The sequence below is a fragment of the Rattus norvegicus genome, chromosome 5, assembly GCF_036323735.1.
Source record: "Rattus norvegicus strain BN/NHsdMcwi chromosome 5, GRCr8, whole genome shotgun sequence".
NCBI classification, from domain to species: Eukaryota; Metazoa; Chordata; class Mammalia; order Rodentia; family Muridae; genus Rattus; species Rattus norvegicus.
This window is the reverse complement of record NC_086023.1, coordinates 166,080,497-166,096,138: the sequence shown is the minus strand read 5'-3', so window position 1 is coordinate 166,096,138 and position 15,642 is coordinate 166,080,497. Positions and strand designations below refer to the sequence as shown.

Genomic DNA, 15,642 nt, shown 5'->3' with positions numbered 1-15,642 from the left:
TAAGAACACTGACTTCTCTTTCAGAGGTCCTGAGTTCAAATCTCAGCAACCACATGGTGGGTCATAACCATCTGTAATGGGATCCAATGCCCTCTTCTGGTGTGTCTAAGACAGCTACAGTGTAGAAGGGAGGGCAGGAAGGAGGAAGGGAGGTCATTGAAAAGTAGAGTCAGTGAAATGTTATGTTTTCCCTTAAAAATTAAAATTAGTATTTTAATACCAATATTACTTTACTGTCACATTAAAGTAGAATTTCTTTATGTGAGAAAATTATTAAAGCCAACTCCATATTTCAGTTTACTAATGTAACACAGAAATAAGCATTTCCCTTCCAAAGACAACGGTGTAAAGTACAAGAAAAGGACCAAGAGCACACAAATGAATGAGCCAGGTCGACACAAACTCAAAACAAGAATAAAGACAAAACAGGAATAGGTAAGTAAGGAAGAAAGAAAAGCTGGGCTGTGGTAGCACACGCCTTTGATCCCAGCACTCAGGAGGCAGAGGCAGGTGCATCTCTGTGAGCCCAAGAACCACCAGGACTACACAAAGAAACCCTGCCTCATTCACTCGATGAGCTCCAGAGCTCAGGTCAGCCTGTGCAAAAGGATGCAGCGCTCAGTTCACAACTAACTACACTATCCCAAGTCAGTAACCATGGAGAGAAGCACACTGTGGTCACTACCGTGAGTCAGACTCGTAAGTATCATTCACATCAGCTGCCAGAGTCTAGAAGCTGGTTTGGGGGCATGTCAAATAAAACCTCAGAACAGAAAGGAAGGATCCCAGATTGAGAGCATGCTGTAGTCCTGCATGCACACGGAACACAAACTCACAGAAGCGCACGCACACGCACACACTCGCGCGCGCGCGCGCGCGCGCACACACACACACACACACACACACACACCACTCACACATGTTTTTCTATTTGTTTTAAGCTTCAACTAGCTCCATTCTCAAGATCTTTGACTTCTTTCCAGAGACACTTACTGTAAAAGGCCGATAATCTACAAACACACACATAAACATTTACACATAAAAAGTCAGGCACAGCTATATGGACCTGTAACCCCAGCATTAGACAGCCAGATCCCAAGGACTCACCAGCTGGCCGGCCTAATCAAAGCAAGCCGCTTCCAGTTCAATTTCAGACCCTGTCTCAAGGCAGTAACATAAAGAATGACAATCCCCTGGCCTCCATAGGTACATGCTTACACACTCATGTCCAAGTATGCAACATGCACATGAACACGCACACAGAAATTAAAAATTGTGTTTATAATTCCTTTCTAAAAGCAGTCTCTTCCCATATTCCCAAATCCTTAATGGCACTTCATATCCCTAACTACCCAAGCTTTATGGCCCCAGGTGAAGAGTAACAATTACTCCAACGACTATCAAATCCAATTGGCTTTCACCTCTACGTACCCCTATCTGCTGCAGTGCACTTCTGCTAGCCATTAGAAAGGTGAGGTTCATATTACCTTCCACCCAGTCTCCAATCTCTACAACTTTGGTTTTTGTTTGCTTGTTTGTTTTTTAGATTGATTTATGCACATGAGTGGTTTATCTGAAAATATGTATGATATATGTATGTGTGCCCTGTGCGCGCTTTGTACTCTGGGAAGTCAAAAGAGGGAGGCAGATCCCTGAGAACTGGAGCTATGGATGGTTGTGAGCCCCCGGGTAGGTTCTGGAAACCAAACTCAGGTGGGTCCTCTGCAAAGTCAACAACTGCTGCTAACTGGCTGCTGAGCCGCCTCCAGCTGCTCTATAGCTTCCCTTTGCTCCACAATGTTCGCACGCACATGCAAGCACCCATTGTAACAATCAATTTCAAGATTCAGAGCATGGCTCAAGAAACGCTTATTGGGTGAACTGCCTATCTCCAAGCCTAACAACCTGAGTTCATTCAGTTCCCCAGGATCCACAAGGCAGAAGAGAACCAACTCTCGTAAGTTGTCCTTTGACCTCCACGTGAGCCATGGCACACGTGTCCGCACACATACACATAAATATACAAAGTAATTAAATGTGAATTTTTTTTTTAAATTTTAAGATTCAGGTAAACTTTCCTCTGACCTTCACAGCAGTACCTCACCAGGCCCTTTCCAGTCTGTTTCAGCCTCATCACAAAAGCCTGCATGGAACACAGGGTCAGCATCTTCCCACTGGAAGAGCTCCTCAGGACCAGGGACACTGGTCTGTGGTGGATCTGTGAGTCTCCACAGACTTTAGTGAGAAGCCACTGTTCACGCAGGTATTCAAGACGTGATAATGGGGTAAAAATTGTAAGTCAGCCTAGAACACAGTATTGTAACACAAATACTCAAATCTCTGCTTGACTTCTAGAACACTGTAGCATCTGCAAACAACCTTCATAATTCTTAAGGAAGCCATTTTTAAATTTTAATTTCATTCCTGAACAGCCAAAATGGTTTCCAAGTGTTCACCAAGGTCAAGAACCATCCTCCCTGACCCCTGTGACTTCAGCTCTGCTAACCTTTGCCATTTGGAGGGGGTAGGAGATGCTTGTCTGTTTGCTTGTTTGTTTGTGACAGAATCTTGCTTATGCATCCCAGACTAAAGGTTCTAAAGTTTTGGTCTCAAACAATCCTCCTGTCTCTGCCTAAGGAGTAGCTGGGCCGATACACCACAGTGTCTACCTGCTTCTGGATGGGAACTCAGGAGGTTCTCTTCTGATAATGCACATTCACTAAAAATGAACTCATTCAAAATGGCTGCACAATTTAACCATCCTCATTTCCCCAGAACGACTTATCCAGATGCTGTTTGTTGTCTTGGTTAGGACACCACCTCTTTTTTGCCTCTTTTTCCACAAGGCCATGGAGAAACTAGGCTGCAGAGATAAAGACCGGAAGTCCAAACTGACTTCATGACCCAGGCTCATGGAAAATGCATTATTTTGCCTTCTAAAGTTTAGTTATGCCTCTGCCCTCCAAAAAGAAACATTAAAACACTGGCATAATCTTTCAGCTAGATAAATAAAGCTAAACAAAGCAAGGAATGACTGACATCTCCTGTCTGCAAACCTTAGCAGGTTTAGAGAGCACACATACAGAGAACTGTATCTAGACACCCCACAGGAGACTGACCTCAGTAAAATCCAACCCTAGAAACAATCTAGATTCAGTCTAGGTTTCTGCATCCCTGAAAAAGTACAGTGTGCCATGTACTCTTGGGTCAGAAATGAGAGAACCTTGGACCAGTGTGATTATTGTTCAGCAGGTAAAGGAGCTTACCAACAACCCGACCCAAAATTCAATCTGCAAGACCCTCATGGTGAAAACAATGCCCACAAGTTGTCCTCTGACATCAACATATCGATGTGTCACACACACACACAGAAATAAGAGGTTCTTCCTAAAACCCATGCATGACATTTTCTATATATTATTAATAGCATTATTAAAATACCTGAAGAACGAAAGGTTCTAGTGAGTTGAATATATTTATTCTGAAGTAAAACTCTAACTCCAAGTCAAACAGATCCCTGCCACCAGCAACCAGGTATCTACTTTAGGAGCCTGTTTCCAGAGCTCTGTACCTCTCGGTAACACTGAGGCTTCCTTCTCAGGCTTCCCTTTTCTGCAACTGCCTCTGCAAGTCCAGGAGCATGCGCAGTGCTGTCCTCTGAACTCAGACCTGGCTCAGATGGCAGACAGGTTTCCCCTATCCTATCTTTAGAGCAGTGGTTCTCAACCTGTGGTTCTCATACCAGAGATTTAGATTAGGATTCATAACCATAATAAATTACAGTATAAAATAGCAACAAAAAATTTATATTTGGGGGTCACCGCAATATGAGCACTGCAAAGGTTGAGAGCCATTACTCTGAGGAAAATGTTATGCAACAAGAAGAATGTGAGGCTCTCTGTGGGGGCTGCTCCAGTGCCATCTGGAAAACAGGAAGCAAAGCACAAACAGCCGACCCTGCCCAGGACCAAGCAAGCCTTACAGAGGATTGTTTTAAAGTTACATGCACTTTGACCTCTTTTATATCAACAGTCATCTACGCATCCCTTTAGCTAGCCAGGGACTCGGCCAACTCCCAGTGATGTCACTTACATCACTAATTGAGAAACGCCTTACAGCTGAATCTCATGGAGGCATTTCCTCAAGGGAGGAGGCTCCTTTCTCTGTGACAACTCCAGCTTGTGTCAAGTTGACACACAGAACAGCCAGTACAGAAGGGAAAGGTTTATTTGAGCTCACGGTCTCACAGCTTCATGGCACACAGAAAAGAGCTATTCATTTACAATCACTAGGAAGCAGAGAGAAGAGTGCGCTAGTGTCCCAATGTCCTCCTCCCACATGTCCCCAGTGATCCAACTTCCTTCCGCTGGGTCCTATGACCACAGAACAAACCTTAAACACATGAGCCTTTTTGGACACTTTCAAACCACAGCAAGCACTGGACAGGAGGTTCAGGAGGGAATAGTGTTTACTACAAAGACTTTTACCTAATGAACTAATAAAAAATCAGATTTGTATTCTTAAAAGTATCAAAAGATACTACTTTGCCATCATGCCAAGCCTGCTGAGGAGTCACCATGAGCAAGGCCCACCCTCTCAAATTTAAGAAGTTTATGGACAAGGAGCTATCACTGACATTTACATGGAATGCTCTGGGGCTTTGATCCCTTTATGAATCTATGATTGAGTGTGTGGGAATGGTAACTAGTGGACAGCAGAATGACATCAGAACAATGGTCACACAGGAAACAGCAGCATCATGTCAGAAGCCTTGGAAGTCTAAACAATGGCTGTGCAGTGGTGGTGTCCACATCCCTCCCCAAGGACCTCTACGACAGTGATGGAGAACTGGGTCATGTACATTTTCATATGGAACCTTTTGCTAAATAAACTTCTGTGATGCTCAAAAAACTCAAAAGAAGATAGGGGGGGCTGGAGAGATGGCTCAGCCATTAAGAGCACTGACTGTTCTTCCAGAGGTCCAGAGTTCAATTCCCAGCAACCACATGGTGGCTCACAACCAACTGTAAGGGGATCCAATGGCCTCTTTTGGCATGCAGGTGTACATGCAGATAGAGCACTTATCAAATAAATAAATAAATAAATAAATAAATCCTTCAAAAGAACAAGAAAATACAGATTTGCAGAATCATAAACTGCAGTTAAACCCTCAGTGGGACTTGTCGACCCAACAGACAAGTGACAGACATTAGATGATGTCACCATGGCTGGAGAGCTGTAGCATGGCTGTCCTGGTTGGTTTTGTGTTATGATAAACACGGATCAAAAATTGAGAAAAAGGGGGTTTTGTTTATTTGGCTTATAGTCCAGTCCACCATCCAAAGAAGGCAAGGCAAGAACTCAGGAAAGGAGTTTAAGCAGAGATCACTGAAGAACAATGGCTGCTGACTGCTCTTTCCATGGCCTGCTGAGCTGGCTTTCTTCCTCTGTCCACATCCACCCATCTAAGAGTGGTGCCACCCACAGTGGGATGGGCCATGTCTATCATTAATCAAGAGAAGAGACACAGACACTCCTACAGGCCAATCTGATGGAGACAATTCCCCAACTGAGACCCTCTCTTCCTAGGTGAAACTTGTCTCTGTCAATAGTGTTAAGTCACTCTGATAAATAGTTTGGCAGTTCCTCAAAATACTAATGAAGAGGCCTGGCATAAATCTACAATTTCCCCAAGCAGGTGAACACCCAAGAGAAATGAAAACACATATTCACAGCAATGTTGTCTGGCAAACAATGTGTTCAACTGTAAGAAAGAGAATGCTGACACTTCAGAATGCCACCATGATGTTCAAGCACATGCTGTCACATGGTACAGTACCTGACACAGGAAAACATGTAACCATTGCCCGGAAAAAATCGTTCCCCATGGATCAGGGATCCTTAGGGTTTTTCTTTCTCAGTAACAAAAACATGCATTTCCCACAGTGTAGAAGCACCAGACATTCTGGCCGAAATGTCGCCTAAATGATGACAGTACAGATGCAGGAAGTGCCTGTCTTCCTTCCTGTTCACTTAAACTCTCCTACACACAGCTATGTCTTCACAGTCTCCTTCTGACACCTTCTGAAGAACATGCCAGGAGCACAGTGACAACCAGCAAGCAGCTATACGGAGGTCACGAGCACGTGATAAAAGGGTGCACTCTAGCAGACTACAGCTAGAAGAGCGGGTACACACACCAATGATCTTACGACTGCCTGGGCCACTGAGCAAATCCTGCTTCACACAGAGTGGAGGAAGCACACCGACATCCTCCATCATTACAGCACTGTTCTCAAGAGTCAGCACATGGCTCAACCCGTGACAGATGAATGGATTCAAACAAATGTGCACATGCATAATGGAATCTACTTAGCCATTTAAAAAATTGAAACCCTGTCATTTGCAACAACACAGATCAAACTAGAGGAAGACATTACACTATATCAAGTGCAAGAAGCTGAGCACCGAAAGACACACGCAGCATGCTGACACTAACTTACAGAAGCCAAAATTAGTTGATCTTACAAAAACATAATAGTGACTGCTAGAGAAAAGGAAGGGAAGAGGAGAAAGACAGGTAGCAAAATGGGTACTAAAACAGACAGGAGGGACTGTAGAGTCAGCAGCAGTTAAGAGCACTGGCTGCGGGCTGGGAGATGGCTCAGTGGTTAAGAGCACTGACTGTTCTAGTGGTCCTGAGTTCAATTCCCAGCAACCACATGGTGGCTCACAACCATCTGTAATGGGATCCGATGCCCTCTTCTGGTGTGCATGAAGACAGCAACAGTGTACTCACATATATAAAATAAATAAATCTTTTTTAAAAAGTCATCTCAAAGGGTGGAAATTCTAAAGGGCCTGTTGTGTAAGCAAACGTGAGGACCTGAGCTTGATCCCCAACACCAAAAAGTAAAAAACATGGTAAAGCACAACCCCCCAGTGCTTGGCAAGTAGAGACAGACAGATCCCTGGAGATTCCTACTCGGTAAGCCTAACCAATCGGCAAACTCCAGGCCCAGTGGGTTTTCTTGTCTCAAAAACATAGGGGTGGCACTGGAACTCGGTGGTTAAGAATGCTTGCTGCTGGGGTTGGGGATTTCGCTCAGCGGTAGAGCGCTTGCCTAGCAAACGCAAGGCCCTGGGTTCGGTCCCCAGCTCCGAAAAAAAAAGGAAAAAAAAAAAAAAAAAAAAAAAGAATGCTTGCTGCTCTTTGGAAGGGACCAAGATAAGTAAGTCCCCAGACCCCTTATCAGGTGACTCAAAATGATCTGTAACTGTAGCTCCAAGGAATCCAACACCCCAGTCTGGCCTCCACTGGTACTGTGCCCACACAAGCCCATTCTCAGACACACACATAATATTTTTTTAATTAATTTTTTAAAAAGGGGAGGGGGTGGGCATCTACTGAGAAACAATACCCAAGGTTGACTTACGGCCTCTACATGCACAGCCTCTGTCTGTTGTCTGTCTCTCCGCCTGTCTGAGACACAATAATTAGTCATTCCTACATAAAGAAAAGTACCTTTAAATTAAATTTAGCAAATATCAAACAAAAGATTTAATAAGATTCTATGATGCCTTGCTTTGGTAAGAATATTATTTTGGCCTTGAAGTTTTCAGTTTAAAAAAAAAGAAACAAAAAAAAAAAAGAAAAAAAACAACAACAGGATTTTGAAGAAAAAGAAACTGCTTTTTAAAAAAAAAAAACACAGCTAATTTACACTAAGTGAACATCTGTTCTGTACCTTTAATATAGTAGCTAATAAATAATAAAAGAAATTTTGTTGATTGAATTACCACAAGAGGGCTTTAAAACTCTTAAACTCCAAAAATGTTACTACTATTTGACACCTCAATTTTAAAATCTACAAATCAAACATCTGTCTAAACAGAGATGTTCAAGAACTATTCCATTCTTTGAAAGATGACAGCAGCAAGCTTGAATTGGATTAAATTGTATCCAGATGGTGTGTCTTTCATAAGAAGTTGTATCCACACAAAGCAGATACTGAAAATAACGTGCCATTTTTCTGGAATTCACTGGTAAGGGAATAAATAACAACTAACAACGGAGCACAATGTCCCCTCGGCGTGTCTAACTAAGCAAGTGATCGTGTTCCTCACACTACAGTCCGCTCAATGTTAGACACCTCCCTTCGTCTTCTCCTGCAGCACCCGCTGTACAGATAGTAACTGTTACAGAGCACTGTGAGACTGCGTGCATGCACCAATAGGCTTAACGAATGTTAACATATGGCCATGTCCGCTTCCGATCTTTCCCTACAGCGATTAATATAATAGTGTGGATGCAATTACTCTCTACCTCCTGTTTTTGTTTTTCTATTACTATTAAAGGACATGGAAGTGCTTACGTTTTATGTTTCCTGATTGTTTTAATTCCATGGTTAAAACTATAATATTTTGGATATAAAACACTAGGTTTCAGAGAGAGAAAACATACATGCATATCTATTTGTTCTTCTTTTCTTCTTGGTTTTTTTTTTTTTTTTTTTCGATAGGGTTTCTTTGTATGGCCTTGGCTGTCCTGTTACTAGCTCTGTAGAGCAAGCTGGCCTCAAACTCAAAGAGATCCACCTGCCTCTGCCTCCCATGCCTTACCACTGCCCACCTCTTTCACCGTTATTTTTAAAATGTGGCTACTAGAAAATAAAAAATTGCATATATATTTCCTGTTAAGTTCACTGTGATGGTTTGTATATGCTAGGCCCAGGGAGTGGCAGAATTAGAAGGTATGGTACTGATAGAGTAGTCGTGTCACTGTGGGCGTGCGCTTTAAGACCCTCATCCTAACTCCCTGGAAGCCAGTATTCTGCTAGCAGCCTTCAGATGAAGACGTAGAACTCTCAGCTCCTCCTGCACCATGCCTGCCTGGATGCTGCCATGTTCCCTCCTTGATGATAATGGACTGAACCTCTGAACCTGTAAGCCAGTTCCAATTAAATGTTGTCCTTAAAAGAGTTCTGTAGATTGATGTTATGCAGTTGATGACAGACACAAGACAAAACGAAGGCCCGTCATTGGACGAGAAGGAAGGGAGGCAAAAACAGAGGTTTTAGAAGGAGAGGGAGAGGCAGAAAGGAGCAGAGAGAGGCAACATGGAGGCAGACGGAAACGATCCTTGCCTTGTAGCTCTACATTGATACAGGTTGTTATGAATTATTTCTTAAGAGATGGATTTCTATAGGTCAATTTATCGTATCTAGGTGGGCTTATCAATTGGTTTTATATCCTTACTAACGTTGTGAGTTTACTGTGTGGGTGTATTATGGAGAGAATGTAACATGTAAATCTGATTTGTTGGGTTGCAGTTTCTTGAGTCTTGACTTTACTGGGTAGCTGGAACCAGAGAGTCCGCGCTAGTAGAGAGCTGCCTGGAGAGATACTGACCAGAGATAAATTATGGTCAGCTCCATATGGCCCCAGAGGTGCTAGAACTAACTCTAGGGACCAGCGTGGCAAGGTGCTGAACGGCTCGTGGGTCTGAGAGTACTTGGGGACAGCGTGGAACCGCTGAGATAAAGATACCCTGCAGTGCCATGTGGCCCTGTGGGTGCTGGCAACAGTGCAGGACAAAAGGTTTAGACTTTTTTTTAATATTTACCACAACAGAGTTGCCTTGGTCATGGTGTCTGCTCACAGCAGTAAAATTCTAACTAGGACACTCATCTTACATGTTTTAATGCTTCTTGACTTTATATGTCATCTTTGCACAGGAGCAATGGACTCTTCTATGGATTGTTCCAAGTTTTAGCATGTGTGCTACTAAAATGAAAATGCATCCTGTATTTCTAATGCAGCGTTATTCTGGATATTGAAAAGTAGCACCAGAACAAGTATGGTAATATTCAAAATCAGGACTTAGACAGCAGGGCACAGGAGCAGTTTGTAGTGCTAGCCACTAGTGAAGTAGGTAGCTCATTTGAACCTATCAGTTGGGAGGGTAGGACCAGCACAGTAGCAGGAAGTCATCTCATATATTAAAAAAAAAAAAAAAAAAAAGTGGGTTTTTGTTTGGTTGGTGGTGGTTGTTGTTTTTCTTTTCCTACTTAGAAAAGGGAGCTGGAGGAAAAAAGCTAGGCTGTTAAAAGCACCCCCTGGGCTGGAGAGAAGGCTCAGTGGTTAAGAGCACTGACTGCTCTTCCAGAGGTCCTGAGTTCAATTCCCAGCAACCACATGGTGGCTCACAACCGTCTGTAATGAGATCTGGTGCCCTCTTCTGGCCTGCAGGTGTACATGCAGGCAGAATGCTATAAACATAATAAATAAATATAAATAAATAAATAAATAAATAAAAGCACCCCATTCCTACAGAGGACCATCCACCACCAATTCAGTTCCCAAGCACCTACTTGAAAACCATCAGTTCAAAATGACTACCCACATGATGAACACACATGCATGCAGGCAAAACCCTCACATGCATAAAATGAAAATAAATTAATTTTTTTAAATAAAAAATAGCCAGGTATGGTACACCTTTCATTCCCAGCACTGGGAAGAAGAGACAGGCAGATCTCGAGAGTTCCAAGCCAGTGGAACGTTAACTGCACAGACATAGGAGAACTGAGATGGAAGAGGGATTGCATTCTGGGAAAAGCAGGCTTCCACGTTATCCTGCTACACCAATGAACAACCCAAATAAAGCTTCATTTTGTTTGTGCGACTGGAAAATTACTCTCCTAGTTGGCTCAGTACTAACTTGAATAGCTAGCGAGCAGGTCTAATACAAGTCATTCACTCATCTAACAACTTCTTCTCACTGGGCACTGGTGGGTGTCAGGAAAATAAAGACTGGCTTGCTTCCTCGTGTGTACAGGGAAGGCCTATGAAAATAATAAACAAGTTAACAAGTGTCATCCCACAGGAGTGCTCGTCTTTCCTGTCCAATCCTATCTTTAGCAGGCACTGAGGTTTATTTTAGGGGTGATAAATTCACCATTCCAATGTGTTCATACCACAAACTCATTTTCTCTGTAAATATTTTCAACCGATGCACTCTGCAAAACACATACACAGCTCTCAGGGACTTCCCACAACAAAGTACAAGCACTCTGTACCACTGTCCTGATTCCCATTGGTTCAGTGCTTAATCTGGAGTGGGGAGACTCAGTGACTAGTCACTCTTTGTTTTATTTAAAAAAAAAAAAAAAAAAAAAAAAAAAAAAGAATATCTTGCTAGGCCAGGCATGACAGCACATGACTTTAATTCCAGTACTCAGGAGACAGAGACAGAGTGAGTTACAGGGCAGTTTTATATCTAGGAAAACCCTCTCAAAAAACAAAAACAAACAAACAAAAAAGCAAAGACTATTTTGCTATAAACAAGATGAATTCCAACTGTTAAGCATCATGCATGTCCAATATAAATCTGGTCTAGAAAGCAGAGGTCCAAGCTAACATGGTCGACTTCTGCCCTTCTCAGCAGGTGGGGAAAAACAAATCGGATCTCTGTCAGGTCAGGAATAGGTGAGCCTGTGCACTACTTCAGCGCTTCACGTACTAACAGGCTATGCACCCATTATAAGCCATGTTAATTTAAAGATACAATACACAACTGGGTGAGGAAACCAGCAGATGTCAGAAATGTTCAATGGTACTGAATTCTGCCAGCAAAGTCATACAACAGAAGAGAACAAATCATTACAATACTCAAAGTACATTTAACAACTTGAACAATGTTAATGTTCTTGTTGTACTGAACAGAGTAATTGAAAAATATATCTAGTGTATTTCTGTTTTAAAAATACATTTATACTTCTTTCCAAGCTACCAGGGGATACATAGTAATACATTGACTCAAATAAATAAATATATAAATATATGTATGTATGTATGTATGTATGTGTACACACACACTCCATGTAAAAGAGTCTTAAAGAACTTATCACTAATAGCTAACATTAATTATCTACGCTTTTTTTTGGGGGGGGGAGGTTCTCATTATGAAGCCAGCCCAGCCTTGAACTTGCTATACAGATCAAGCTGGCCTCAAACTCAAGAAATCCACCTGCTTGCCTCCTTAGGATTAGAATTAAAGCCGTGTGCACCATACCTCTCCTGCTTAATTTCGTGGGTTTTGCTTTTGCTTTTTTTGTGTTGGGGGTGGGGGGGTTGAGGGACAAAGATGGCCACAACCACTCACCAGCTGATAAACTGACAGGAACTCTGGCTTAGACCTTGAGCTTGCTAATTCAGCTAGTCTAGATAGCTTGCTCTCAAGATTCATCTCTGCCTCCCCATGCTAGAATTACAAGCAAGCCACTACAACAGCCCACGTGTATTTCAATGGGCACTGGACCTCTGAACTCTAGTCCTCATGTAAACACTCTGCTTGGGGAGTCATCTCCCCAGCCTATTTTATTCTACGCATGGTTGGCTTCCTAAATGAATTACACCATCACGTCATAGACTAAGAAAATAAAGGTTTAGTTTAAAGTAGGTTACAGAACAGCCCACAAGCTTAGTAACATGTTATCTATCTGAAGAACAAGGAAGGCTGGATCTGTGCTGACCCTTCCTCATCTACTGACGTCCCTTCTAATCACAATTCCTTCCAACAATGTTCTGCCATTGTGCAGGGTAACAGACAAGAACAGAGATCCTATGAGGTCCTATTTCTGTGACTCACCACAACATAGACACAACACGCCCATCACTACAACCACCCATCAAAGACACTCTTCAACACACAGCACCCTAGCAAGTCTGAGCCCTGCAGACTAGTCTGTTCCAGGGGCCCAACAGAACAGAGCATTCCCTTAATCCTGTTTTTTGCCAGCGCCTCTCAAACACCACTTTTCTTTCTCTGGCTTGCACTCACTGCTTCTGCAAGTTCCTAATTTCTGTCTTTATTTGGCAAATTATTTACAACCTATATACAAGCTAATTCACTTTAATGACTTTAAAAAGTCAAGTAAGAGTTGCTCTATCATAGAGATAAGAACCATCTCACCTCAAGAGGATACACATGGAGTTGTTGTGTGTTCATGCATATTACTGTAATTCTTGAATAATCCAATCCTCACCTGCTTTTCCTAAAATCATGCCATTATTCCAGAAGAATAGAATTCAATCATGTCATATATCTACCCCAGTATATTTGATCATGATATAACTTCTCCCAAGACAGAACTAGCCTCAAGCCTCAAAGTATCCACCCACACTCCTGTTTCCAGCATAGTTATAGCAGTGCGGCCCACATCGGTCCCCCTTCTTACTCATGCCTGCACTGGCCAGCACCTAGGCATTTTACAAGCACTGGAAGAGCTGGCCTCTCGATTACACTTTGCATACATGGACTCATCTGATTTCCCAAATCTCCCATGAGACATTATTATCCCCACCTTATACTTGAGAAAACTGAGGCCCAGGGAAGGTAAGTGGCTCCCTCATTTACCTAAAGCTTCTACACGGCAGAACTACGCTTTCAAGCCACACTGTCTAAACACAGCTGAGCTTCCCTATCTGAGCAGTCTTCTCAGTGGAAAATACCAACAACTCATCACAGCATAATCCAGGAAACCCTGACCCCTGTTAGCCCTCATACTCAGTGTACTCACCCCTAACGTTGTAATTACCCTATTGTCTGCATCCAATCCAATCGATTTTTACAACTAATTCCTATGTAAATTCCTTCAACTGATGTCACTTAGGGAACATTTCAGTACCTTTCGACTCCCTGGTACTTTCTTCCCTCAGAGAGAGTTCCTAGGTAAGTCTGCAGGAGCCATCAGCCAAAGGTTAGGAGAAGTAACTCCGGCCCGCTCTCTGCATGCTATCAATATTTGAGCTTCCACTTAAATATTTTCTCCATTACTGTTAAAATAACATCAAAGTCAAAAAGTACAACTGTTTATTCTGAGTGAAGCCAAAAATGCACTTCAACCTTTGAAGAAGTTCTAAACCAAGAAAAAGATTATCAATCTTTTACCTGCCAACATTTGTACTGCAACCTATTTAAAGCAGTACTGAGGCTGCTTCTGTTTATACTGGAGATGGACTTATCTAAGGAGTCCTTTGCCCTGGGGGTGGGGGGGAGATACCAAAACTCACCAAAGGCTTTCCTTATGTTTCATTTCATTCAAATTTCGTAACAGTGAACTAGGAGTATGGCTAAGTAGGAGATCACTCGCCTGGCATGCACAAGGTCTTGGATCCCTAAGGAAACTTACGGCTTTAGACAGGTCAGTTTGAAAACAGAACTTTATTTTTGAGACAGTCTCCCATAGCTTAGGCTAGCCTCAGTTCTATGCCTATTACCTTATCAAACCACGTTAGAATCACAGGTGCACGCCACCACATTGAGCTTTAAATATTATACTTTTAAGGAAAGATTCGGGCTGGAGAGATGGCTCAGCGGTTAAGAGCACTGACTGATCTTCCAGAGGTCCTGAGTTCAATTCCCAGCAACCACATGGTGGCTCACAACCATCTATAATGAGCTCTGATGCCCTCTCCTGGTGTGTCTGGGCACAGCTACAGTGAACTCATACGTATAAAATAAATAAAATAAATAAAATTTAAAAAAGAAAAAAAGAAAAGATGCATAGGATGGGAGCTGGAAAAATAGCTCAGGGGTTAAGAGCATGCACGCATGATTCTCAACTCAAGCCCCTTTGACTGTGAATCCTACATTTTAGCTCAAAAACTTCAAACGTATACTCAAAGTACTCCACAGTAGACAGCCAGTAATTTAGGTCATCTGGTCCAAGAGAACAATACCATCAAGAGAACAACCCAACAAGCCCTGCTGTCACCATAACCAAAAAACAAGATTCAGGTGAAGAAATGATTTTCCCTACAACGAATAGAAAGGTCCATTTCTGTGCCAGTCAACAAACCTTGCACGGGGAAAGGCGCTTACTTTCCTACTATGCTCAGACCCTTACAGCAGTGGTTCTCAGCCTTCCTAATGCTTCAGCCTTCAATACAGTTCTCCATGCTGTAGGAACCCTAACCATAAAATTATGTTCATCAATACTTCGTAACTTGGGGTTGGGGACTTAGCTCAGTGGTAGAGCACTCGCCTAGCAAGCACAAGGCCCTGGGTTCAGTCCTCAGCTCCGGAAAGAAAAAAGAAAAAAAAAAAATACTTCGTAACTTTAGTGTTGTTACTGTTATATATTATAATGTAAATATCTGAGATGCAGGACATCTAATATTCTATCCTTGTGAAAAGGTCATTCGACACACACTCCAAAGGGGACAACATCCACAGATTGAGAACTACTGCCTTAAAAAAAACCACTATCATCTTCGACATTCATTCTATCTCCTGAGACAAATTCATGACACTCCTCTTTTTTATAGAAGCGTAGATGAAAATCTCACTGCCGAGCCTGACAATCTACATACGTTCAATCTCCAGAACTCACAGAACGGCGGGGAGAACCAATATCATAAAGTTATCCTCTGACCTCCACAGACAAGTCATGGCCTAAATGTGCGCTTTCTTTTCCTTCTCCCTCTCCCTCTCCCTGTACCCCTTTCCCTCTCCTTCTGCCCCTCTCCCTCTCACATACACATACACACACAGAGCACCACCTCCACCACCCCAGCTGTAAACCCTCTGATCTACAATGGTGACCTACCTACAGGATATGCTGCAGCAATAGTGGC

The 15,642-nt window shown here is 42.6% G+C and overlaps 1 protein-coding gene and 1 pseudogene across 7 annotated transcripts in view; one reads left to right on the top strand and one right to left on the bottom strand.

The window, feature by feature from the left end:
* Positions 1-15,642, bottom strand: part of Rere (arginine-glutamic acid dipeptide repeats) — a 331,790-nt gene that overhangs the window by 284,421 nt on the left and 31,727 nt on the right. The window contains exon 1 of one of the 7 annotated variants that reach the window (XM_063287068.1): positions 7,437-7,483. The exons of the other annotated variants lie outside the window; for them this stretch is intronic. The gene's annotated coding sequence lies outside the window, so the exon portion shown is untranslated. Of the gene's footprint in view, positions 1-7,436; positions 7,484-15,642 lie in introns of those variants that run through there. 7 annotated transcript variants of the gene reach the window in all.
* On the top strand, positions 4,578-4,927 carry LOC108351064 (small nuclear ribonucleoprotein G pseudogene; annotated as a pseudogene).